Source organism: Dermacentor albipictus, chromosome 7, assembly GCF_038994185.2.
Source record: "Dermacentor albipictus isolate Rhodes 1998 colony chromosome 7, USDA_Dalb.pri_finalv2, whole genome shotgun sequence".
NCBI lineage: Eukaryota > Metazoa > Arthropoda > Arachnida > Ixodida > Ixodidae > Dermacentor > Dermacentor albipictus.
This window is the reverse complement of record NC_091827.1, coordinates 77,390,701-77,417,036: the sequence shown is the minus strand read 5'-3', so window position 1 is coordinate 77,417,036 and position 26,336 is coordinate 77,390,701. Positions and strand designations below refer to the sequence as shown.

The 26,336-nt window shown below is 52.5% G+C and overlaps 1 protein-coding gene across 2 annotated transcripts in view; it reads left to right on the top strand.

The window, feature by feature from the left end:
• The window catches only part of Ufd4 (ubiquitin fusion-degradation 4-like), a 157,999-nt gene that overhangs the window by 45,681 nt on the left and 85,982 nt on the right, over positions 1 to 26,336 (top strand). The gene's annotated exons all lie outside the window — the stretch shown is intronic.

Below are 26,336 nucleotides of genomic sequence, written 5' to 3'. Positions count from 1 at the left end.
GCTATCATCATAGAAAAAATAAGGAAATTTCATAATAGGCGCTACAACTTCTACATTGAAGATTCGCATTTAGGTCAATTCGTTAAAAGCTTCTTAATTATTAATTAATTGTCCTAGCTAACAGTAAGAATGGCTATCATGTGTAGGACTATGTTTACTAGAGCACACACATACGTAGGCCCTGGTACACCGGTAGCGCGGCGTTGTGACTGGCGTCTAGCTCGGCATTCTTTTTTTTTTTTTTTTGCGCACCCGCCATCGGTCCGTTATATCAACCGGTACACTCAGTCGCCTCACCCCTCCGCTTTCAGGAAGAGACCGCGGCGCCGGGACGGTGAGTCACGCGCCGGCAGTGCATTTCAAATTCCATCCTGTCTGGCGCTGTGACACAGATGCTGCGTTCTTCAACCGCGCGTGCCTGCATGGCAACCGCCTACCGCGGCCCGTCTGACCTTATGTCAAGAGAATAGAGGTTTATATTGTGCGGTATTCGAGTAAACACAGGGGGACGGGGCGCTTGGGCGTTGGGGCGGAGGTGTAAACGGTGCTGCACCATGCAGGACGCTCCCGTTCACACCTTCACCCCAACGCATGCGTTTACCCGAATATTGGACAAGCTAAACCTATCTAGCTTTAACGCGTCCGGTATTCCTCTAAACGCATGCGGAATGGGCGTGCTGCCGGTTGGGCGCAGGGTCAAACGTGAGTGGCCTAAAGCAGTCACCTGGAGGCGCAGAGCTCGACCAGACATACACAGAGCCAATATTGCGGTGGACAATATTGCAGTAAATTTTTGGCAGTGTCGTTAATCGTGTTCACGATCAACGTCGCTGCCGAAAGAGTTGATTATCAGCGAAGCAGAGTATACTTGGTAAACGCAGTAATGGCTATGTGTTTTGTCTAGTTGAACTCTGCTCCAACAGGTGGCTGCACCTTGCAGGCTACTTCAAGCTTCTGCGAGGGCGGCCCGCTTTGCGGACTACTTTGCGTGACGGTTAACAGAAGCGCGCAAACTGCCTGCAGGAGACGAGAATTGCGTCTCGCTGTCGACACCAAATCTTGAAACGGCCCTTGTCCTTTCCGCTGCTCTTTATGGCTTGCTTGGGCTGGGAATCCGTACCAGGCAGCATGCGGTAATTCCCTGCAGTCACAGAGGATATGCTCCAAAGAGGCTATGTACTGTTAGATATGGCGCCGTTTCCGGAGGCTACTTCGAGTTCCCCAGACCACATCGGATGGCAGCACAGCTAATTGAGGAATGCAGAGGCAGGAAAGTGCCTTCCAGAGAAGCGGTCGAGCAAACAAGTTCTTGCGCCGCCGGGATTAGCAGGTGGGCATCCGACAATGAAGCAGGTGCAGCCCTCCCCTTCTCGTTGTTCAAAGTGCATTGCCAGTCTGCGATGCAAGACCGCAGCAAGCCGCCAGGTGTGACCCCACGACACGGGCGCCGACCATTGGCTGCAAGTGGCGTCATCGGAGTGGACTCTCCCATTGGTCAAACATGACGTGACTTGCAGTGCTCGAAGGGCTTATAAGAAGCCTTCCAGAGAGACCTGAGGATTCTGGGACATGCCCTGATTCCCTGTTTCACCTCTCTCGAACCTCTTGCCGCGGGCCGCAGCGTCCGAGTTGCTGCCGGCCCGTAATGAGTGTACGCCTGATAATTGACGCTCACCTCCCTGTCTCTAATATGTAAATAAATTCCTCCCAAGTTTGTGGGTTTCCATCCCGACGTCCCGTCCCCCAACCCCTACATCTGGTTGGCAGCGGTAGGATCGCCTCCGAATACATCAGCTGGTGGCAGCGCTACGAATCAACCTTCGTCGAGAGAGATCGTAAAGAACCGGGAAGAGCGAAGAAGAGAGAGCCTTCGTCGAAAGAGGTCCGAAGAGACTGGGAGTATCGAAGAAGGAGCGAGCCTTCGACCCAGGGAGTCCGGAAGGAACCGGCAACAGCGGACGAACGAACCGGATGGCAGGGTGCTGCAACCGTAAGTGAGCGCGTGGTTTTTTTCCTTATGATTCGCCAGACTCAAAGGTTGTGTGTTCAATTTTGATAGTTCTGGGAATCGGGAGTTTGTTGCATTGTGTGTTTGCACAGATTAATTAAGGAAAACAGTTTTAACCACCTGTCGGGGCAGCTGCCATGGATCTTAGAAGGTTGACGAGGTTAGACTTGTTGTTGGTGTGCGACGATTTGGGAGTTGAGGCGGACGAACGGATGGAAACGCCAGCTATCATAAAGGCGATTAACGATAGTGGCAATGATGACAAAAGCATTGAGCTTGCTTGGGAGGTGATACAGGAGCCACGGGAGCGTGTGCGTCGTGTACGTTTGCGAGAGCGTCGTGAACTTAGGAGTAAGCGTCAGCGTGAAGAACGCGAGAATGAACGGAAGCAGGAGCTTCAAGAACTTGCTCTTAGGTGTCAGCGTCACGAACGTGAGAAGGCACGCGAACGTGAGCGAGAGGAAAAGTATGAGAGAGAGAAGGCAGCACTGATCAAAGAGCTACAGTATTGTGATCAGTTATTGGCACAGAGACAACGGCTGTCTGAGAATTCTGTAGATAGTACAGAGCGAAAGAATGAGGAAGTGTCTAGCGGACTTTCGCCAAAAGCCGATGAGAAGAGTAGTGCCTGTGAGATTAGCTGCAGAATCATAAGTGAAGGGAAAAGGCTAGTTGCTAACGATGCCTTAGTGGCAACAGAGGCCGTTAAAGGCCGCAAGGAGAGCGACGAGGTGCTGTGCCAACAGATGACTGTAGAGACAGCTAGGCCAGCTGCGAACAAATTGGCACAGTTACCGAGCGTGTGCGTCGCTGGTAAGGTTAGCGAGGTTGCTAGCGAGGAAAAGGGTACTTTTGACCCGACAGAAGCGAGCACCCATGTCAGGCCAGAGGTGCGTGCAGAAATTAAGTGCGAGCTGGACGATGCAGTTGAGAATAGCTCTCGGGGTGGCGAGCTCCGTAGCTCACGAGAGAACAACTGCATTGTTCAGGGATCGGTGCGGCTCTCCGCCAGTCTAGATAGCCTAGAGAGGGATGGTTCAGTTATTAATCATTCGGACTGTGCGCGTGAGACAGCGATCGATACCGACGGGCTGTGTGCCGATGCACAGCGTGAGCTGGGCAATGTAGCAGAGGGCAGTTCGCAAGAGTGCGAGTTGTCTTACTCGAGTAAAGCCTGCTGCATTGTGCCAGAGTCGGTTGAGCTGTCCGCCAGTCGAGGCAGAGAGAGAGTAGATTTAAGTGAGAATCACTCAGACTGTGCGGGTAAGAGACCGATCCGGGCCGACGAAATGTGTACCGGCCAGCACGAGGCACGAGGCGACATGGAAGCGAGTGCAAAGAGAAAGCGCCGTAAAAAGAAGCGCAGTAAAGACCGAAAGACGGTAATTAATGTAGCGCCGCCAAAGATGGCGAGAAACCCAAATGGGCAGGGCGCGAGGAAGAAGGTGCGGTCGTCTAGGACGATGTTGACGCATCCAGAACGTTCGAGCCACAGGTCAAAAGGGGACCGCGAAGAATGTTCTGCACGGACGCGGACAAAGGGCACGAGGCAGCTAGGCTCCTCGTCGTTCCGTAGTTCTTTTCATAGCTCAGCGTGCAGTTCGAAGAAACGCAAGGTGGCAGGACGAGACCAGGTGGGGAGTAGCGACGCGGTCAATCGAGCTCGTGTTGAAAGCGGGGCGCGAGGACGCAAATTGGCAGGAGAGCGTAACGTCTTGGGGGAGCTGATAGTGAATCAGCCCTTTTGTTGTTCCTCCGCAGCCAGAGTAGCTTTGAAACTGCGGCCTCCCCGGGTACGACTCAAAGTATGAGTCAGACGTAAGCGTTTGGAATGGGAGGCCAGGAGCGCTTCCGTAGAAATGAAGTGTTGTTTTTTATTTTTGAGCATCGAAAAGTTTTCGCGATTTGAGACTAGGATTTCTTTCAATGTGTAAGGTTTGAGCTTTGTTTATGTTTTGGTTTGAGAAAGCTCCGTGATTTGAAAGATGAGGTTTATGTAAACATGTAGTCTCGCGAGATGCTCATTAATAAGTAGATAGGCTTTTTTTTTGTGTGTGTGAGTAACCTGAAGGTCAAGGTTATCGTCGAAAGGCCTATGGTAAAGCGCGTGTGTTATTTAACCTTCTTTCTTTTTAAGCGTTTTTGAATTTTGTAAGGTTAAGCGCGTAGATTTGAGTGAGTGCATGATTTGCACGGAGAAGCGTTCTTAGTTCCATTAGCGCGTGTCCTGTGTGGACGGAAGGAAGCAGACTTTACGACTGGGTTGCTCGTGTGTGTTAGGGCAGCCGTATTCTGACTTCTCTGATAAGTACGCGTGGAACGAGTTATTAAAAGACGCATAATTTTAAGGGTTCTGCGGAGTGTGTAAGTCCCGCAAGTTTAATTGTTCGTTTATGTCACGTGTCCTCTAAGACTTTCAGGAAAGAAACGTGAGTAAGCGTAAATGAAAAGTTTGCCTACAACGCAAGTACGTGTTTTGTTTAGTGACCACAAGGCTAGTGCGCTTGTGATTACGTACTTGTGAGGTTGACCAGATTGTTCAGTGGCACCAATACGTGCGATAAGTACGCCACTGCGATAGATTGGAAACATGCTGTTCGTGTGGTTAGGCCACTTAAGTTATGTTCGGCTGTTTTCATTTGTTGTTTGCATCGTCAACGACCTTTTTGTTTTGCAACAACAATAGTAGTCTGGTCTTGTCGGCAATCGAGGAGAAATGCATAGCTGTTTGGAAGGGTGGTTGGAACTGTTGTCAAAATTGGGGAACTAAATGATCAGGGTTGATTTTGACTCAGTAATAGCCTGGCGAGTCAGGGGTGAAGAGCCTGCGCTTACACGTGGGGCAGCGCTGTGTTGTTTGGTTTGTTTGACGTTTGTTCTCCAGGGCCAAGGATCCCGAAGTTCGTCAAACGTGGCTCGACCCCAGTACCCTGCAGCTTCTTTCAGCGTTCCTCATGGCCAGCGAATTGAGTTCACCGGCCATTCAGAACTACCGGGGCGAGGACGAGCTGTTAGATATGGCGCCGTTTCCGGAGGCTACTTCGAGTTCCCCAGACCACATCGGATGGCAGCACAGCTAATTGAGGAATGCAGAGGCAGGAAAGTGCCTTCCAGAGAAGCGGTCGAGCAAACAAGTTCTTGCGCCGCCGGGATTAGCAGGTGGGCATCCGACAATGAAGCAGGTGCAGCCCTCCCCTTCTCGTTGTTCAAAGTGCATTGCCAGTCTGCGATGCAAGACCGCAGCAAGCCGCCAGGTGTGACCCCACGACACGGGCGCCGACCATTGGCTGCAAGTGGCGTCATCGGAGTGGACTCTCCCATTGGTCAAACATGACGTGACTTGCAGTGCTCGAAGGGCTTATAAGAAGCCTTCCAGAGAGACCTGAGGATTCTGGGACATGCCCTGATTCCCTGTTTCACCTCTCTCGAACCTCTTGCCGCGGGCCGCAGCGTCCGAGTTGCTGCCGGCCCGTAATGAGTGTACGCCTGATAATTGACGCTCACCTCCCTGTCTCTAATATGTAAATAAATTCCTCCCAAGTTTGTGGGTTTCCATCCCGACGTCCCGTCCCCCAACCCCTACAGTACTCACATAGTGATCAGTGTGAGCCTGTCTTATCAAGCTGCGGTGCGTAAATTTGTGGGTTGGAAAGGGAGTGCGTTTGGAGTCGACGTCAGGTGACTTCTTTTCCTTCGGTGAGCTTATAGGATGAGGGGGGGGGGGGGTTGTCCGTCTTTCGAGGCGGTAGTGTTGTGCGATGTCGTGGTTTCTTATCAGTGGCTTCCTGACCAGGTACCCCTTCCCCCATCCCGGGGCCAGAGACGAGACCCACCGCTCGGTTGACGAATCCTCGAGCACAGTGGTGGGCCGCCTCGTTCTTCGGCTTCCCTGCGTGAGCCGGAACCCGTATCAATTCAGAGGGGTTGGGTTCTTCACTATCTTGTTGATTGGTGGAGAGCAGGGGAGGGGGCAGTATTTGCAACGTGCTTGGGGCCACGATTCCACGTGTGAAGTTGGATAAGGCGGTCTTTGAGTCGCTGATGATGGCGGTAAATCCGGCCGCTGCAGTGAGGGCAATGGCCGCCTCTTCTGCCTCCGCCGAGGTGAGGGCACTGACAGAACCGGCCGACCTTATTGTTGCTTGGGGCGCAGATAGGTTGTCGTTGTTGTTGTTGTTGATCTTGGGAAGGGTAATTGCGCTGATGGTGTACGTGTTATTTAGCAAGTGATATCGAGCAGCATCAACGTTTACTGCTTCGGGGTTGGACCCGTGGGTATTATACAGTGTTTCTTCTGCAGTCGTAATGACCTGACACCATGTTCTTAGCGACTTGATGAGGAATCTCTCTGCCGTCGGAGGGAATGGTGGCAGGATCGATGCCCGTTGGGGATACTTTGTAACCGATTCGGTTCAGGATCCAGCGGCCTGCCGTCTTGCTTCCTTCTAGTCGGTGAATCTGCGCCGTGCGGCGTACTTCTAGAAGCTCTTCCACGGTATTGCGTAACCCCAGGCTTAGAGGTGCTCGGTAGGAGTGGTACGGATAAGGTCCTATCATTGAGGGACTTTAGGTACGGATGAACCTCAGCGCCGCCTTGTATACACTTTGTGTACGAGTCGGTCGAGTTGTGCGCTTTCGGTTTGGAGAAGATTCTGACTCATTTATAGCCGCGCTCTGCTGTTTTGACTCGGGTTTTCCTTATGCGACTTAGAAGCTAGCCGGCTGCGCTTCTTGGCTAAGTATTTGGCTCCTGAACTGTAAAAACGCCTCTGCAGCTCGCAGGACTCGGGCGGCTTCCTCGGCAGACGCGGCGAGTAGCCGGTCTCGACTGGCGAAGAAACGCCGTGCGAAAAAAAAGCGTGCGCGCTCGCTTTATCGCTCACTTCAGGAAAGCGACGGGCAGGGAGGCGACCCATTTCGCACACTTAGTTAAAGCTTCCGCGTGTGCGTTCGCCGCGCTCAGCCAGCGCGCTCCTGGCTTCACTGTGAAACAAGCGGCTCCTCTTGCTTTACTTCTGTGCCCCGCTGCTGCTTCTTCGTTTTTTTCCTTTCTCCCCCTAGATGGCAAACAGGCCGCGTCCGTGTCGGACGCCGCGTATATAACCTTCGCTGGCGCCGCCGCTGCCGGTCTTGTGCGCGGTGCGCAGACTTTGCTCCCGCGCATCTCGGCGGCGCAGTGGCGCGCCAGGGGTGTACCGTATTTACCGGACTACAGTCCGCGAACTCCGCACGTCTAAAGAAGATACCAAGGTCGTGCGATGCTATCTAAGCTGATTAATCTTTGTAGGATCATAGGCACGCTTGAAGAAAGAAAATTGCCTGGAACAATTTACGCCGCTGAATTACACTTGCGAAATCAGCCAATGTAGTAATTGTAAGCAGTCCATTAAAGGACCCCGTGTCTTACTGATTGACAGTACCGCTTCTTCTCAGTGGTTGTCTACTCGTCGAGGACATTCTAAAGTTCTTGCAGACAGCACTGCCGGGTGTGGACTACTGAGAAAAATAACTTTTTTTTTACGGCCCAAATTTGCCCCCGTAGACTATACACTCGGTATACACTCGGTAGAGAATGTAGTCCGGAAAGCACGGTATGTGCATAGTGTGTTGACCGGCTGCATGCGATAAGCCCACTCGTCTCGACGGCAGAGCTTTTTCTCTGCTGACGTCGTACGGAAGGGGAGCTGGTTTAGAAGAAGGCCGGCGCTGAATAATGCACGAAGGCCGTCCAGTGATGGTGCAGCATCGCTTCTGGATGAGGGCTCTGTTGTATTAATGGGGCTTGCCAGCGTGGAGGCAGGCAGGCGTCCGCTGGTCGAGGAAATCTGTGGCTTACCCGTAATCTGTCGGAAAAAGATTTCGCAGGAAACGTCGTGCCAAATTCCAGCAGAAATGCTAGTGGGCTCGCATTGACCTTTATGCTATTGGCGTTCCTGTTGAAAAATGCAATACTCTCTCTCTCCCTCGTATTTGACTTTATTTTCGGTTTAGTCGTATATCGATAAAATTTTACTCTTGTGTTATCGGTTGCGGTGCGAGTTCTACTTGTAGACGACCATCACCAAGGATGAGTGTGTAAGGAAACGATCTGCGGGAAGCGGAGAGAGAATTATCATTTCTCTGATCACAATTGAGATCATCTTGTGATGCTGATTGAGGGTGTTCACTCGGCGCGCCGGTACCTGCCTCACGTTAAGCGCGCTGAACGCAGGCGGTCCGCCGTGAAACATCATCGAGGGTCACGGATTTTGTTTGTGTTGTATCTTGCGTGTTTGCACACAGCAGGAAAGGCACTCCTCCTCCTCCTTTAAATACCCCCTCCCACCTTTCTTGTATCCTTCTTTTTTATCCAATCACGGATTCTTGCCAGTGTTACGTTTCGTCCGGTATGGTCTGGCCGATTTGCCGCGTGACTGTTTGGAAATTGGCGAGAGTGTACACGATACCTTGCCTCTGCACTTCCACTGCCAAACCTCTGTCCGCTTTCAGCCTTGGCTGCCTTTCTTAGCTTAAAAGGTTTTCCTCGAACCCAACATCCGAGTAATGCGGCCAGAACTGGCATCGCATTTGGCATCGCTCTTCAGCAACGCGAGAGGTCGAACCGTGTTGCAAAGCGAACGTTATAACCGTTGCTAACTATAGGAGCGTGGCGAGCTTAGCGTATTCGTGATGCGTTACTGCGGTCGTTGCTCAACTTCCGCGCACGCGGTAGCCTTGCGTTTGTGTGGCTCTCTGATTTAGTTGAATATGAGCAAACGCCTGATCCAATGTAACGCGATGGGAGATTGAGCAGATCCTCCTTTTGCATCAGCGAAAGAAAGAACAAAATTGGAGCAGCGGTGAGCAGCTTAGCGACCTAAACCTGTCCTATTTGTGCCTCGCCTTAATACGCGTCCGGTGCGGGTCGTTCGAAGTTGGAACGTTCCGCGAGTTATGCAGTGACCCCGTCAAGCGACTGGTCGAACTTCTCCAAGCCACCGTCCTTTGGCTTGCTCCACACCGGAAAGGCGCGCGAGCGTGAAATTCGCATTCGAGTGCGATCTCATTATAGGCGACTACGCGCACTTGGTGGGTATGCGTCTGGTGAAGAAGGAAAGGAAAACCACAGCTGACAGATCCTTTGGCACGAGAGAAGCACGCTTAGATCGTCGGCCTAATGGTTAGAACAGTGGACGGCTGTGCCGGAAGGAAGATCTCCGATCTCACCATCGGCCTCGCTTGTCTGCATGCTTAGCATTACAGGCATGCTTCACCCGCTTTTGGAGATATTAGAAACCGGAGTGTGTCGAGCGTACTCGAGCTCGTCGCAGTGGGCACGGGATTGCAAGTTTGTAAGACTGGTCCCGGATAAAGAAGCGTCACTATGACAAACTAATGTCCAAGGTCGCCAGACAAGCACGCGCGCTCGCAGCTGTCGAGATGTGACAATCGTAAGCTGGCCTAGTACGTTTTTTTCTTCTTTTCGTTATTCACGATATTTGCCGGAAAGATTGTGTAACGAAAGTTCAACAGAATAAGGAACGTCAAATAAACGCCTGCATCCTTGCGTGACGTAGGTATTCCAGTGATGCGATCGCGCTTTTGCTATTCGTTATCTAACGGGTTATCCTCTAAAATATTAGGCTCTAGTTTTGCCTGCCTGAGCGTCATGTGCCGACTTCGTCAGTTCGACGACTGGTTTCCTTGGCACAGCAGATTTTTCCCTAGCTCGCTTACTGCAAATGGAGTCGTTTGCCACAGCCCCGTGATTCGTAGTTCCAATGCACCACCAGCGATATATACACGCTGCGTCACGCAAAAAAAAAAAAGTCTTCAGGCCACTGATAGAAAGCGTGCTGTTGCTCCGAGCTGCTGGTGCAGCGGCACGTGGCAACAGCTGATTCTCCTTTCGTGACCTCGACAGCCGCGGTTCGCTGCACTGTCGGCCGTGCCTTAGTATTGTCAGACGCTGACTGACGCAGCTACGATGCGGGCCGTGTTTTACCAAGTTGGTTTTACGCGCTTCCCTTCGGCGAGGAGGAACCGTGCGCAGCTGTGACGTGCCCACGCGTTTGGCCTCGCGACCTGCGAGCAAACACTGTGGCACCGCTTGCCGTCCCGGTTTTTCTCACGTTGCCTGTCGCGGTTCGCTCGTACCCTGTCCCGTTCGCGTACGGGCGCCATTTCGCGTATGCGGTACGGGAGCCTGGGACTTTACCGCAAGCGCGCTCGCCCAAAATAGTCGAGTTTGTTTAGAAATGACGGAAGCGAACGGGTGCACCATGCATAATAAAAAAAGCTGCGTGGCGCCATCACTCGAGGTGACGCGAAACCCGCGCCGCGGAACTCACGGACCGCTGGCGTTCAAAAGAGCACAGGCAACCCTGGCTCAGCGCCAAAAGGTGGCAACGAAGAGGATGGTGCCCTGTGTCTTCCTTTTGGACGTCGCTATTGGAAATCACGTAAAACTTCAGCGTACTAGAAGTTACAGCTTAAGAACTGTTGTAAAGAAACATTAGGAAGAAGACGGAAGCCGGTAAGCTTGTGTACGATAAGGTTACGATGCAGACGAAATGGATAAATGAAGAGGTATACTTATGCTGCCTTTGTAGCTATAGTTTTGTGTCTTCTGTCCACTCACTCTTCACTGCAGTGGCCGAAAAAGTGACCGTCTGAACCGTGCCTGTGGCCGCCATGGCCATTGTTGTAGACAAGTGGGCAAACGCCGAACAAAAGACGCTTAATGGCGGGCGCAGCGTCACGTGACCTAACATAGCGGCGCCCACATGCGTGGTGGTAGTGCAAAAGGTCTGTACGAGCGTTCGGTGGCATCAGTGGCTCCACGCACGCTGAGAACCTATATTCCGATTCTGTTAAGCCTTTGCCAGCTTTTGAACGTATAGACCGATTTCTAGGGCTCGCTGTTTCTATCACCGCAACGTCCTGAAAACGGTCGTGCTTGTTACAAAACCTCAAGTGGTTGAAATTAATCAAGAGCACCCACTTCAGTGTCCGTCGTAGCCCGCGTGTTACTTAGAAACGTTGGACCTTATAATTTGATTTGAATCCCTCAAGGAAAAGAAATTCCCGAGAAACTGAGGATATATGACAACTGTTTCTCGTGGTGGGCAGCTAAACCGGAGGCGAGGGGGCTGAAAGAAAGAGGAAAGAAAAAAATTTGAGTCACTTTAGCATGCGCCAAAGAAGGTGAAGGCGCAAGTCAGCGTGCTCGAGAGACATTAATTAAATTACTTGACATTCGCATTCGAATACGTTACTTATACTTGCTTTCTCCCACCAAACGGCCGTGAGTTCGTCTCCCACCAAAGGTAGTGGGCTCGAGAATCAGTTTTAGTGGAGCGCCCGGCTGCGTCCGAAAGGCATGTGCTTGCCTGACGCGCCACCTTGCCGCAGAAGGTAAAACCGCTATGAGCATAATATTCAAGTTGTAAGAATTGCCGCAATAAAATAATATATTTGTAATTGCTCAAATGTCTGAAGGCATTTCACGCAATACATTGCATTTTCATTTCTTATATATATATATATATATATATATATATATATATATATATATATATACATATAATCCTTATATTAACAAAGCCGTTACGCTGCTTTGTAGCCAAGACAAGGCTTTTTGCTTTTTCAGTACACCTAAAACGTGGTCCGCATAAACAAACGTGCACACATGGCAGGGTTCTGAAACGGGTTCATGGCCACAACCTCCCGAAGAAGAAGAAGATCTTCGTGTCTCTTAAAGTGTACTCTAGGTTTGCGCTTCACAAATCCCGATTCAAAGGACCTCGTTGACGGGCCAGCAGCACTGGGGGCAGCCATTTTGCTTCGCTAGACCCGCTCGCCGCGCTCCGCTGAGAAAGCTTTCTAGCGGAGAGGGGGCTCCCGTCCGCTCGCCCGCTCACTGCTGAACGGGTGGCGCATGCGCACTTGCGCTTCCGCTAGCCCGCTGAGCGGAGCGGACCGTCAAAAACGTTCTGCGAAAACAGCCTAATTTCACCTTAACACCCAAACGTCGTGGGTTCGACTTTCACATAAGCATGATGTCAGCGGCATCGGAGCCAGCTGTGGAAGACGACGAACGCGCTACCTCTGGCACGAGGGCGTGTCTGCGCGAACCGAGCTCACGTGACTTTCTGTACCGCACGCCGCAATTTCCAGACCACTGGGGGTATGAGTGACTAAGGACTTTTGCCTTAAAGTGTCGCTATTGTCGAAGTCCGCCATTTTTTATTTTTGCGCCAATCGGAAAGGCCGTAGCAGCCCCGTTAGCCAATCAGACCTGACCTGATGAGTCCGACAATAGGGCGCAATTTGACAACGGTCCCGTAAAGGGACTGACAACTGGCCAGAATTTGTGATACGTTGGTGGAAGTGACTATGATTTATAGTGGAAGAATCCAGCACACTGTTCGCGATTCAAGTAGGAATGAGAATTTTTAAGTGGCAAAGAAAGTCTAAAAAAAAAAAACTGTAAGCTGCGAGGCCTGGCGGTGAAATCTTGCTACTTCGCTTCTACTATATCTACGACTATCTACGTAAGTCGATTGGTAAGCACAGCATAATTATTGCCTGAAATTGCAGTTCGTATATTGTTAGACACTCGCGCATTATTATATGCTACGGAAGTAAAAAAAAAAAAAAAAGAACACGCACGCGTGCCTACGGCGACATGCTGAACGCCGTATCACTTGTAAATGCGTCGTTTCCTTTTCGATCCCATTCGTTTTGTTTTGACAAGTTAACTACCAAAGCATTTGGGCAGGAATCCACGAAAACACGTTGCTGTTATTGCAGAAATGCTTCAACCATACGGAAAGCATAAGTCGCAGGAACACCGACTTGATAAGCAAAATCATACTTTGTCACGGCTACTACGGCCACACTTGTCTGCCTCCCACTAATGCTGGCGTACAAGACTACATCCTCGCTGCAGATCGCAAGATTGTGATAAAAAAAAAAAAATGTTCCACGGCGTTTTTCCGCGTTAGCATTTCGTGGTTAGATACTCTGACTGGTAAGCTTTCCATTTCACTGAGAAAAAAAAAGGGGGGGGGGGCATCTTGAACATTGGTTGCGAGTCCCTTTAATGGCACCCCCGTTCCATCAAACGACGGACGTGGCCACTTGAATAGGGATGGCCAGAATCTCCGCTTTCGTGGCTGCTTTAGGCGCGCGGAAGCTTGCTGCATTTTGTGAGGCTGCTTACGGTGGCGGGAGAAAGCTCTCTCGCGAACAGGGTTGCTGCCGGTGGCATCGCCCGATAAGCCCACTTGGGCCGGAAAGGGACGACCCCGTGCCGAACACCGCGTGATCGGGCGGGAGAATCTCGCGCCGAGAGTCGGCGGCGGCCCGTGTTGCTGCACCGTGCCTTTGCACGCGCTCGTGAACTTTGTTTACTGTCACCGTAGGCTGGGCGACGAAAACAAACAACCAACCAAACAAACAAAGGCGCATTCGATATGCCGTCTTTGTTGGCGAACTGACGAGAACTGTGTTTCGTAACGATTCCTTTCATGTTCCACTGTTTTGGCCCTCCTTCTTTGGCCACGCCGGATGACAGGGCGTCGATAGAACTACAGGAAAAGAAATCCCTCTATGCGACCTGTGCTGTTCTGACTTTCTTGGAATAGCGGCGTCGCCTTCCACGGCGACAGTTCCGGCGATAAACCGGGCAACGCCCCGACGCATCACAACGAACGACATTTGCGAGTCCGTTGTCCACGCACGGCGAAGTGCGTGCGCGGCTGCAATTTCTGGTTCCTTCCGACTGCCGTTAGAAAAGCTCGCTGCCGTGACGCTATTCATGGCGGTGTGCGCGCGCGCGCGCTGATTTACGGGCGCAAACGAAAAGCACTGCTGGGTTTCTGTGCTCGCAATTCACCCCCCCCCTCCCCCCATATTTTTCTTTGATTGCGACACACAGCGACTCGAGTGAGACTGCATGCGAAGCCGTGTTTTCGTTGGAGACTTTTGTTTTCTTTTTTTTACTTCGCCGCTGTAGCAACCAGCGCAGCAAGCGAGAATTCCGTTTTCTCTCTCCTGGCTGCCGCGTGACAAGTTTCGCCCCCCCCTTCTTCTCTCGTCTGTTTTGCTTTCTCCTCCTCTCTCTCTCGTGTTGTTTCAAAGGAGAAAACAAATATCGTTTCCTCCTCGTGACTCCCTGTGGCCGTCCCTTGACTCGCTCGCCGGTGGCAGCAACCCCTTGGTGCGTTCTCGTCCCACGCGCCAATGTGGAAACAGCTGCCGCCTGTGTTTTTGTAGCGGCAGCCTCTCCTCCTCCCCTTCGGCCTAGGAAAGAAAGCTCGACCCCCTCCTCACCTTGCTTACGCTGGGCGCGGCTGCCTCTCTAGACGGGGAGGTGGTCGGCGAGTTTTCCTCTTTCTGGTCATTTGGTCGTCGCGTGCACATTTTCCTGCCATTTTCTTCGTTATGACATTATTATTATTGAGTTCGTCGTTGCTATACCGGTCGCGTCATTCCAATTGGCCGTTCGGGCGAGTGTCTCCGTTTTTCTCGCTTTTTTGTTTGTTTGTTTGAAAGACTCGCTGCAACGGCTCGGCTGCTGAGTTCGAGGTCGCGGGTCTGAATCACCGTCGCTGCGCCCACACGCCGATGAAGACTGAATGCGAGAACGCTCACGTAGCTAAAGCCCCTCAATCTCCCAAAGTAGCGCCATTCACTTCTCTCCTCCTCCGCTCGGCGCGGCCTCGACGGTGGCGCCGCCGGCAGTGGGCCTGCCGTAGCAGACGACGGCTAACACGCTACGGGAGGAAATCCGCGGAAAAGTTCGTTCGAGTCCTGCGGAGCAGTTTTTTCAATCTAGATCTTGCTTTGTCAGTCGGTAACTGGCCTTAAGAATGTCGTGTCGGATTTGCGGAAGAAATAGAGAAAAGCACCATTATTCAAGGCGTATTTAAGGCGTAAAGCGCGCGCACGTTGAAAGTTCGTGTTGCTGAAACACGACACAAGCACGCGGTGTGCTCAGACACGCGAGTAATTACCAGAGTTTCAGGTTTTGACAGCGCGAAAGTATGTGCACGTGGTTTCGTAGGTTAATTTACGTACCTGCAGGATGCTTTTGTTCGGCCGGCGCGTGAGAGATTCCGACTGTCTGCGGTCAGCAATGCCTGGCAGCAGGGCCGTTTCTGTTCCGCGCCTTTTACAGATGTACGTAGCTCATGCACAGGTTGTGGTGGCCATGAGCAACGTTTTCACACATAGGCGGTATAGATAATTTTAACAACTTACCAGCATATGAAATCGTTATTTATTTATTACAGTGCAAATGGTTAGAATTTGATAGAAAAGAAAGAAGGAACTTGATGGGACAACTGGAAAGAGGTTCAGAAAATAATTATCCCCCTCCCTCATTGGCACCAGCAACACTTTTGTTGAAGTGCTAATTTTATCTCTGTATACTACGTGCGTCTGTATTCTTTTGCGTTGTAAGTTTTCACAAGGAAGCAGTGTTGCGTTAACTGGAACAGTCAAGGCACACAAGACAGAAGAAAAGTTGATTCTTGGGTTTTACATCCCAACACCACGATCTCATAAGGCACGCCATAATGGGGGCTCTGGATTAATTTTTTTTGCAGCTCGGGTTCTTTAACGCACCCCCAATGCACTGGACACGGGCCCGTTTTGACACGGGCGTCAAAAGAAGAGGTTGGAGGAGCCGTGTCACTTAACAAAGCCGCGCGTTCTTTGCCACTTGCTCGAAGTCAGCCCGCCCGATCTTGTGAATCCACACTTTTCTTCGTTTTGCGTTGCGCCCGGCGGATGGTAAAACAAAAAGCTTTTTGCCGTCACTGGGTCTGTTGTGGCAACCGTAGGCGCAGCAGCACGGCATCGCAATTAAGCACTCGGCCCTAACACATTGTATAAAACTACCGCGCTCCTTCAAACCGCCTGCCGTACTTCGTCGCGGAGGCCCAAAAATGGGGGTCGCAGGCCCAAGATTGGGGGTCGCAGCGCGCTGGAAAGAAAAGATATACAAAAGCGCGGCGCCTGCTCTGCGCCGGAAAGAAAAAAATATACAAAAGCGCGGGGCCCGCTTTCACGTGACACAGATTGGCCAATGGGGGAGCGGAGGAGGCTGGGGCGACAGGAGGAGCGGAGGAGGAAGCGCCTGGGTGAGCGGGGTGGCGGAAAGATCTAAGAATGGCGCTACTTTTGGAAAATTGAGGGGCTTTACACGTAGCTGCATTGGAATGCAAACACAGTCGGTGCCGGAAGTTCGGGGACTGCGGTGTCTGAAAGAACGTTGGATTGCCGAGCCGCTGGGGGTGAAACCCGCACAACAAACGTTTCTCGCGCACACCAGCGCAGACAGGAAAAATTGGAGGACGCTTAAGCTTCGCCTTCAAGAGTGGGACGCGACAGCGTTCCCGTCGACCCGCCAAGGGGTATATGACAATGCGCTACGGCACAGCAATCACTTACGATGCGCCCCGCATCGGACTTAGCGCCCACCTATCACGCGGTGAGCGTCGAGCAACGCAGCGTTCGGCGCGGCAACGAAACGTGCGCCTGAGCGAACGAAACGAACCAAAGTACTCGGTGTCTCGGAGGGGAAACGATCTACGCCAGCCAAACGTCGTGATCGGCACGGGCAGAGAGATAGATAGTAATCTAAACCGGAAGCACGGCGAAGCGTCGTCAGGGGAGAGGGAGTCCCGCGACGCGCCTGGCAGCGGTCCCAATGCGCGCGCGGCGCGCCTCCTGTCGGGGCAGCGCCGTACATTGAGAGGAGGGGGTCTTCTGTGTTTGCCGCAAGATGGCTCTGCGTGTGCGGAAAGCGCAGAAGAAATGCAGCGGAAACGCACTTCGCAACTCGTGTAATTGTGACTTCTGTACGTTACATGTTCATAATTACCGATATACACCGCAGTATAACTTTCTACGGCTCGTTTCGAAGGCAACACCGCATTCACTAGAGGCGCGTTTGCACCGCTTGGAAGCAACGAACTCGTGGCTGAGTGGTAGCGTCTCCGTCTCACACTCCGGAGACCTGGGTTCGATTCCCACCGGGCCAATCTTGGAAGTTGCTTTTTATTTATGAAGCGCCTGCCGTGATTTATCGCTCACGGTCAACGCCGCCGACACCGACGCCGACGACACCGGCTTTTCTGCGACACGAGCTCCTTAACGCTATCGCGTTAAAATCCTAGTAACACACTGTGACCGCCTAGTCTGCGGAAATATGCGGGTTCCCTGTTATACCCGCTTTCCATAAGCTTTTTCCCTAAAGGAACACCGGCGTTCGAAATTAAACAGGAACCTGTCCGTTGCTTTGGGCCGTTTAAGCCCGTAGTGCGATTTCAATTCACAGCGTTGGGGACTTCATTCAAGTGCCACTGCTTAGCAGATAATGCAGTTCGACAACTCGGAAGCTGCAAGCAGCTGTCGTGACTCTACCGTACGAGTGGCACTTGTTTCTCTGATCTGCAGCCTCTGAAGAGTGGCGGACTAGCCCCAGCATGCTATGCGAGCTCTGTGTCCTCCCGCCGCTCTCGTGACGTATCTGGCTGGTCCTTGAGTCGCGACCACTCGAAGTACTGACCATCGTTCCGTCCGCGCCTCTGTCTGCCGATAACCGCGCACTCTGCCCGCAGTGCTTCCATCTCTCCTCTGAGTGGATGGCATTGTGATAACCGACGTGGATAACATTGTTTATTGCCGGTGGTCGTGTAGGGTCCACTTTCCTCTTTGTTGTTATAACTTCGCGGCGCTCACGGTCGCAAATATTTGAGTTGATGTGCGGGGAGTACGTCTGCTTCCTTTCTCTTTCTTTCGTAGCTTTCGTCATGCGCTGAACCTGCAATAGCGTGCCAAGCCTTCTGCTCGGCTAATCTCTCCAGTTATCATTGAACTTTCTCTGTTTAGCGAGCGCGCGTATTATCGAGCATTACTGGCTGATTGATGTACGCACGGTTTCCTTATGATACATTTTTTTTTTTTGGAATCAGCGAGTCACGTCTACGATAGGTAGGCTACGCAGTGCAAATAACGCGGAAGTGAGTGATTTAGGACGCGGTTGCCTGAGCCCTAGCGTTCTAGCATAAATGCATGCAGCGCCAACTGTCTGAGCAGTTTAAGTGTGCCCAGAAGACCCAAGATTCAAAATGTTTTTGTCCCGCTGCTGTATATACACTCGCCACTGTACTAAATTCCGCACAGTTAAAGTTGTGTTACTTCAGTTGCACTCTGCACCACTTCGCCTCCCTTAAAAGCATTACGGCGGAGGGAGAGAGGCGCGACTCGCTTCGGCGGCGAGCGGTGTCCTGCTCGCCATTTTTCCTCGCTATGCGCACGTGCTTCCGCCGTGTGCTCCGGCACTGTAGCAACGCTGCGCGGAGTGATAATCGCCGTACCGTGACGTCACGGTCAGCGCTTTCCTCGTTTTCGTCTGGTCGAGGCGCATATGTACAGGCGTACATACACATAGTCAGTGGACCTATTCCACGTCGCGGAAGCTGTACGAGGAGCATTAAGGCACTGTGGTGCGCCGCAAAATATAGTGCCGCGCTTCGACGTGTATACGTTCGCCGAGGAAGCGAAACTTTCCTCGTGTTACGGTAGACCGATTTATTTCCTCCGCCGCAAGTTTTGCGAAGTCGTCGGCTGCTTGCACATGCCGCTAGCAGACGACACGGGACGCTGGTGCCCAGACTCTATGTTGACTGGAGCCAGTTCAAGCTTTCCACTTAGGGTATTGCGCGCGCAGCTTATGTGCTGGATGGCGTGTCCGCCCGCAAACACTAGCGCACACGCATCGTCTGAATCTGGCAAGACGAAGGGGGGCGAACGAGGGATGCTGCTATGGTTTCGACAAGGGGCCCTTTCATTGCCTGCACCTGGGGTGATATTCTGAACGATGTCAAATTCCACCGTGCCGTCAAATTCTGCAATGGTGGCATTCTGAGCCAATCCCGTGTGTAGAAGTCCTCTGAGGGAACCGAGAGCTGAGAAGGTGCCGAATTTGACAGAATAGCAGCCCAGGTGCGAACGCGAAATCTCGGGACTGTTTACGGGATAGCACTGAGCAACAAAACAAAAGCGCCCCAAACGATCGGATAGCTCTCTCGTGCACCCACGCCATCGCTGTTGCAGAAATGACGAGGTGCTGAATCAATTGCACTGGCGCGTGCAAGCGGGCGAGTACGGGCGTGTATATGCAGCAGCAGCAGCAGGAGGAAGTGGTGCGCGCGTGTGTGGCCGCCAGCTCGCTTCGGCCGGCCACCGGCAGCGCGAGCCTGCTCGTGGAACGAGGAGAACACGGGCGCGCGCGTGTAGTTAACCTCGATATCCACGTTTGCGCAGTCGAGCGTAATGCTTGCTCGGCCGGTGTGTGTGTGTGTGTGTGTGTGTGTGTGTGTGTGTGTGTGTGTGTGTGTGTGTGTGTGTGTGTGTGTGTGTGTGTGTGTGTGTGTGTGTGTGTGTGTGTGTGTGTGTGTGTGTGTGTGTGTGTGTGTGTGTGTGTGTGTGTGTGTGTGTGTGACGCATCGCGGAACTCGTTGTGTCCGGATGTTATACGGCACTCGAACGGAGGAAGGCGGGTCCGCCCCTGGGAAGCTGCTGGGACTCCCAGTGCGCGAGGTGCGCGGACGGGGCCGATGCGGAACGGGGGGAGAGGAGGGGCGGGAAGCACCCGGTTTCCATTCAGGATGGTCACACTCGTCCGTTGTTCGTGCGATTTCGACGGGAAAGTGGTGCTACGGCGCATATTCAGCGCCGGAAGGGCACGCCTGCCTTGGCCGGTGAAATTTTAAACCCGAGTTAAATTCTGCGCTTTTTGTTGTGCCGACACCACGATGTGATTGTGAGGTTCGCCGTAATCGTCGATTATGGCGTTCGCCGAAATCGATTTAATTTTGACCACCTGTGGTTCTATAACGTGCGCCCAATGCGCAGTACATGGGCACGAGACCACATCGCTACCGACAAGCTCAGGTCAGCACCTACACATGTACATAATGCATAGGAGGAGGAGGAGGAGGAGGAGGAGGAGGAGGAGGAGGAGAGGGTTGCAGCCGTTGTGTACCTGGATTAATGGCTTGGCAAACGCGTTGCGGCTGTGTGCGGGCGGTCGATCTAATCTCTGTGTGCAAAGCTTCTTTTTTATTCGCCGCCTATATCTTGCTGTTCGGCGGCCAACGTGAGGTTGCGCGCCAGCCTTTGCAGCGCGTGTGAGTTCGGCGTCTGAATACCCTTAGCCCGATAGTCGTCTCCTAATCGGAGGGCCGGGGGGGGGGGGGGTAGGTGCCGCGGATCCTGTTCCCGTGCGGACGACGTGTTCTCGCGAAGCCCGTAACGCTTGCCAAATAACGATCCTTTCAGCAGTGGCTCGGCGGCGTGGAAGGGAGCACCCGGCAACAAGCCGGGCCTTTGTGGGGCCTGCGCCGTGGCTTTCGCCACTGCCGAGGTCGACTTGCGTGCTGGCTCTCCCGGAAATTACCTTGCAAATCATCGCTCGATCGATGGCCGTGTGTCGATCGACATATTTTTTCGCTTGTCGCCGGGATGTATTCACCTATGTTGTTGAAGGGGGGGGGGGTGCGAGTGGGAACCGTACGGTTTCCTACTAAGAATTACTGGAGGAAACTCTGGCGTTGTATGTCTAAGGCACGAGCTTGGCAGTTCGGCCAGCATAGAAGTAGTAAGTGGATTGTGCACGAATTTGCCTATAAGCGTTCTCTGTTTGGTTTCGAAGTACTTCCCGATTTTGCATATTGGACGTCGAAATACTACTTTATATATGCAACAATTCTCAGGGATTACGCGTGCGAGTCTTATTGCCTCCTGCGTTTTTGTAACAGTAGGGTTTAGAAATTTAGTGCAGTAACGGCAGATATACAGCGCAGCAAATAAAGCCGCAAGAACAATCTGAAGCCACAAGCTCGAAGATCAGACAAGTCCACGTACTGATCACCACTGCCGCGATATAGCGGGGTACGATCGCGGCGCCTGAATTCGCCCTATAAATTTTAGCAGTAAACTTCCTGGCAGAAACCACTGCCAAAAGCTTTTTCTCTTTTCCCCACAAGATATCTATGCTGTGGAGAGAGAGAGAGAGAGCCTCAATTTTTTTACGCCAACGTCCGGCACTCACCTCGGCGGAAGATCGCAAGGCTGCCTTTCGCGTTTCAGAAACACGCGATCGCGCTCGTATCGAAACTTTGCGCCCGCTGTTTAGAAATGCCACCCGAAACGAGCTCGGTCGTCGTTTCATCGCTGCCCCAAGCGAAAGGCGCGTAAAAGCGTGTGTACAGCCCGTGGCTGCGTTGATTGCCACTTTTTTCGCAGCCGGGGGCGCAAAGGAAGCCTAGCTGCCGTCGGCTGCTTTGCATGCGCGGCCCACGCCGACCGCCGCCACGGGTGGTATAGGCTTCGCTAGCCAGCCGTGTGCGCTTTGTGCGATGCCGCTGGGAAGAAGTCGGGCCCGCATGCGAAGTGGCTCGGCTGCGTGCGCGCTCGGATTGATTACTTCCGTGCAGCGCACTGGCACGCGCGGTCTGCGGCGTGATGCACGCCGCCATTGTGTCTGGCGTGCCTCTGCGCTGCACGCCGTTTCCCCGTCGGGACGCAGACTCATGATGTTCGCAACTTGGAGGAGTACGTGCTTCCGGTGTGTAAATTTGTGTCCTCACGTGCAGCCTTCATTCCGCGCGACTCGACGCGCTCCCTGTGGTGGTCACACGGTGAAGTTGTGTATAGGAGTCGGCATTTTCGGTCAGAATACTGGCGTTGTTCGCGTTCGGCGTCTGACTGAAAAAAATTCGCGCACCTGCGCGGTCGTAAGCCGAAAAAATAGTCCGGAAATTCGTTCCTCGCCATTCCCATCTCTGGTTGGCGAGCGCCTCGAGCGTAATAGTCCTAATTGATTTTTGGAACACGCGTAATTTTCAGGAATAGCGACCTTTCAAGAGGTACTTGTGGGCCCTTTTGCTTTCGGCTAAATATCGACGTCTTCCCCGTGGGCAGAGCATTTCGGTGCTTGTTTGCTCTTGCTTGCTGCCCATGCTCGATTTCGGTGCTTTCGTGTTTTGTTTCCTTCTCTTGTTCTTCTTTGTTCTTTGGACAGCGTCGATGTGAGTGCCCGACTCACCTCACCGCCCTTCTTCGGATTCGCCGTCGACGTTGCAGGAGACGTCGGTTCCGAGAAAGTCGGCGAAGCTGGCCGACTGCTAAGCGTCGGTATTTCGATGGGAACGCTCGCGTATACGCTGTAGTGATGCGGCCCCGACACCTTCTCGAAGTCGAGGCAGACTTCTAGGGTGCTTCGCTGTACGACGGAAGTCTCCGCTTACCACGCAGAACTTGGCGATTAGCTGCACTTTCGGCCCGCTCGTATACAGCAGCTGCACGAAATTCTGCTCGCAGGGGGGGGGGGGGGGGTCGCACGGACCCGTTCCGCTGCGTTTGTTCGTGACTCGAAGCGTCTCGTTATTCTGTTCTATGTCGTATCCGTGCGAGCTCCTTCAGGTAGCCCACGAAATACAAAAAAACAAAGAGGAACGCGGAGGCCGCCCACGTGAGAGGCTGCCTGCTCCGCACAGCTGTTTTCTTGGCCACTCACTCTGCGGGGCGCCCGCTCTCGCTACTCGTACGCTGCAGCACCATTCTGTGCGCACTCCCGCACGTGTAATGGCGCTCTCTATCTCTCTCTTGTTCGCTCCGCTAGTACGCTCTAGCTCTGTTAACGAAGTCGCTGCGCCGTTGTACCGAGGTGCACTTGAAGGAACGGCGCCGCCGACGCTGTAGAACGTCTTGGCGGGTGGCCCGCCACGCTGCTTTGAGCACGTGACGCCCGTGCTCGGCGCACTGGGTCGTCCGTTTGAGAAGGTGCGCGCTCTCAGAAAAATAACCTCCTCTCCACGCCTGGGTGTTTCTTTTGCTCCAACTACCATTGCTTGTATTTTATTTCCTTGACATTCGGGTCCAGCGCTTCCGGAAGGCGCGGAAGATGTGCACCGACGAGGAATAACGCCCAAACGATACGTTCCGGTGCAGGGAGACTCAATCGAAATTCGCTAGCGTTCTGTTCGGTTGTCATACTGGCCTACTACCATTCCCTTCATTGATCGTTTGCCCCATACTGTGAGCATCTTCTTTTGCGTTTTTGTGTTGGATGGTGCTAGTAATGTCTTCACTGTCACGGTGCCGCATCGTTCAGGGCAGCACCAGAGACGACCTAAATTGCAGATGGTACCAGCCTCACGCGCACAGGTGTCAGTGTTGTTATATTGGGCGCACAAAGTGTTTGTGCGTGATCTTTCCAAGTCCGCCCCAACAAGCGGACGACGAGCGCGCCCACCCCGCGTTTAGCGTTGACCTTCCTCGTGAACGAGACACTCGTCCCTGTCATTTCGTCTCTCCCCCTCTCCGCAAGAGCGGTCATTTGGCCTCGAGCCTACACCGTGCAAAATGGCGTACCAGGGTCGCAGCCATATCCCACATCGTCTGCTTCCAAACGGCACGTCGTCTGCCGTGGCCCGTTGGCCATGCCGTCGTCTGTTGGCGAGTTCGCGCTCCGTTACATTCGGCGGCGCGGCCGCAGCTCCCTTAATGGCCGCACCGGGCATGCGCGCAACACGCTCGCCCTAGCGGGCACCTATGCCATCCCTACATACTACGTCTACTACGGTCCAGTCGGGACCCCGGCCACCGCTGCCTCATCGTATCGCGAAGGGCTTGGTTGGTCCCGGCCGTTCCTTGCTCGGTTGGTCGCTCGGTCGGTTGGTCGGTCGTTGACTCGAAAGAGAACGGCTTGCTCCTCCGTAAGCGGTGCACTTTCTGCTTGCCTCCCCGCTGCTCGCACCGGCGGCCACCCCCCTCCCTGCGCCACTACTGTGGCCTTTCGAGTGAGGCTGCGGGGACTTCTGGCTGAGATCGCATCGGCCCCATCGGCTGCGCCGAAGGAAAACTAAGAAGCTACGGTGGGAAATGGCCGAAGTAGTTCGGGCCGGCTGCGCTTGATGGAATCGTGGCGCGAGGAAGGGGTTAAGGGGGTAAGAGGCGCGGCCGAGACTGAAGCCCCCCCCCCCCCCCCCCCCCTTGCTTGTGGGGGCGCGTGTATGCAAAAGGCGGCGTCGGCCGCGCTGAGGACTGTGCTTGGCGTGCGGTGCGCCTCATCTCGGTTGTTGGGCAACTTCAGCTTCCCTGGGGAGCGCAGTGCACGGCTGCAACGACGTTCCCCTGAAAGCCGGGTTATGGGCGGGTCACTCGGGCGGGCGTCTGCGGTTAGCGATAAGGCCTTCGTAAAACACCACGTGTTAGCCGCGGGCGTTATGGGAAATCGCGTTTTCCCATTTAGTTCCACGATGCGAGAGCGTTGCACTACCGTTGCGTTCATTATGTTTTTGTTCTCTCATGTAGTGAATGCATACTGTAAAAAATCTGTGGAATCCCCCCCCCCCCCCCGCCGAGAGTACCGCACTTTTCGCAAGACGTATCTAATGTCGAACTTAAATGGGCGCTAGAGCACAATATTGAGCCGAGTTTGATCTGTACATTATTCGTCTTGAAGTCTATTATTGTTTCCTGCATGCCAATATGTCACTTTGTTATGTCAAAAAAATTGCCACCGAGTTCCCGCTGCTGCTGCTCAGTTTGAACCGTTCGCATCAAAACGGATGAGTTCACGTAATCTCCACATCTCGATGATCCCTTGATGATGCAAGTTGACGTAATCTCCACATCGTGACGTCCCTTGATGGCGCTATCTGCGAATCGGCTGGCGCTGACGTCGCAGGAGACATTTGAACACTTGGAACAGGTGGCACCGCTGTGATTCTTTATTTTAGTCATTTTCTCGCTTTGCAAAAGCCCTCTTCTCACTACAAGTGCAGTATTCATTATGATAGAAGCCTAATCTTTTTATCAGGCTCTACTTAATATTTTGCTTTAGTGTCCCTTTAATTGCGAAGTATTTCTGCGGTGCATGCTGATCTGTGGTGTGTGCTGTGCCACCACTGCGACAAATAGTGGTGCATGTAACCTAACTACACCTCATCAAACTCTGAACTGTGCTGCATAAAGCTACGAGCAGCATCAGCTAGCAGCTAGAAAGGGGAGCCAGAAGAAGGGCTCATCCGTCGCCCACCTCTGATAGTGCGACACTTGCTGAATGGGCTATTCACGACAGCCGTTTCAAAGGCCCTTAACTACACTGTGGCACAGAGTCTTGGAAGGTGTAGCTTCGCTCCGGCTGCAGTGCTTGCACTTTCTGTCTGCGAACTCGGGGCAATTGCGTCACCTTGCTACTTGATGAGTGGGTCGTAACGGGAGCCGACGACAGTGAGAACTAGCCAGAGAAAAGATAACAGCTGCAGCGATAACGCTCAGTTGACTGTGAGAGGGAGGTTAGCTCGATATGCGGGTGGAAAACCTTCCACGTGCATGGACACCGTTTACAGCGACAGTCCCTTTCGTGGGAGGAAAGCTGCTGCTCACGTGATTCGAACCACTTTGACAGCGCTGCATCCTGCAATGGACTCGAGCATTGTGTACTGCATTGTGAGCGAATGAGCAAGCTCGCTTCCTGTGTAGTATCCTCTCCACCATCCCGCACTGTTATTCTTTTGCCAACTAAAAAGCGCGTGTGTGTGCATATCCTGTGAGGTTGCTTTGTGGGGTGCAACGAGCGAGCACTGGTCTCGCATTGGTCTCGATGTTGGTTCTGTGTCAGTGTCTGTTTCAGTTTATTATTATTTAAATACAACGAATGGGTAAGAGACAATATACAGATGAGGGTCCCAAAGTCAAAGACTTCAACAGGACCCTCAGTTAATAATAACAATGGAGAGATATATTAAAGAGGAACAAGCTAAGTAAAAGAAACAAACACAATTGCGAAAAATACAACATCGAAAAATTATTGTTCCCATATCTCCAGATGATGCGTGTGGGGATTTCTGCATGAATGAAGTAAGCTTTGTGTGACCGGCGTTATCAGCTCATCTCTGTGAATAATGCAAAGAGCGTGGTGATTTGGTGATGGCTCAAAAAAGGGGAAAAAAATACTAATAAACACAAGATATTAACGACATTTCCCCCCATTATATTTGCACCTAATAAAGTTGCAGTTGTTGGAAAGTTGTGTAACCTTTTGCAACTTTGGGAGGAACATATCCTGTTCCTTTTTTTCTTCTATTTAATCATGTGTTTATGCATTCAGTGCAATAATTTGATGTTGTATAAGGGAATATGTAATATTCACACAATGCAACATATAAATAATAATAATGTGTAAAAAAAATACCATGAAGAGGAAGGTTAGCCAGAAGAGCATCTGGTTGACTACTCTGCACCGGGAAATGGGAATGAA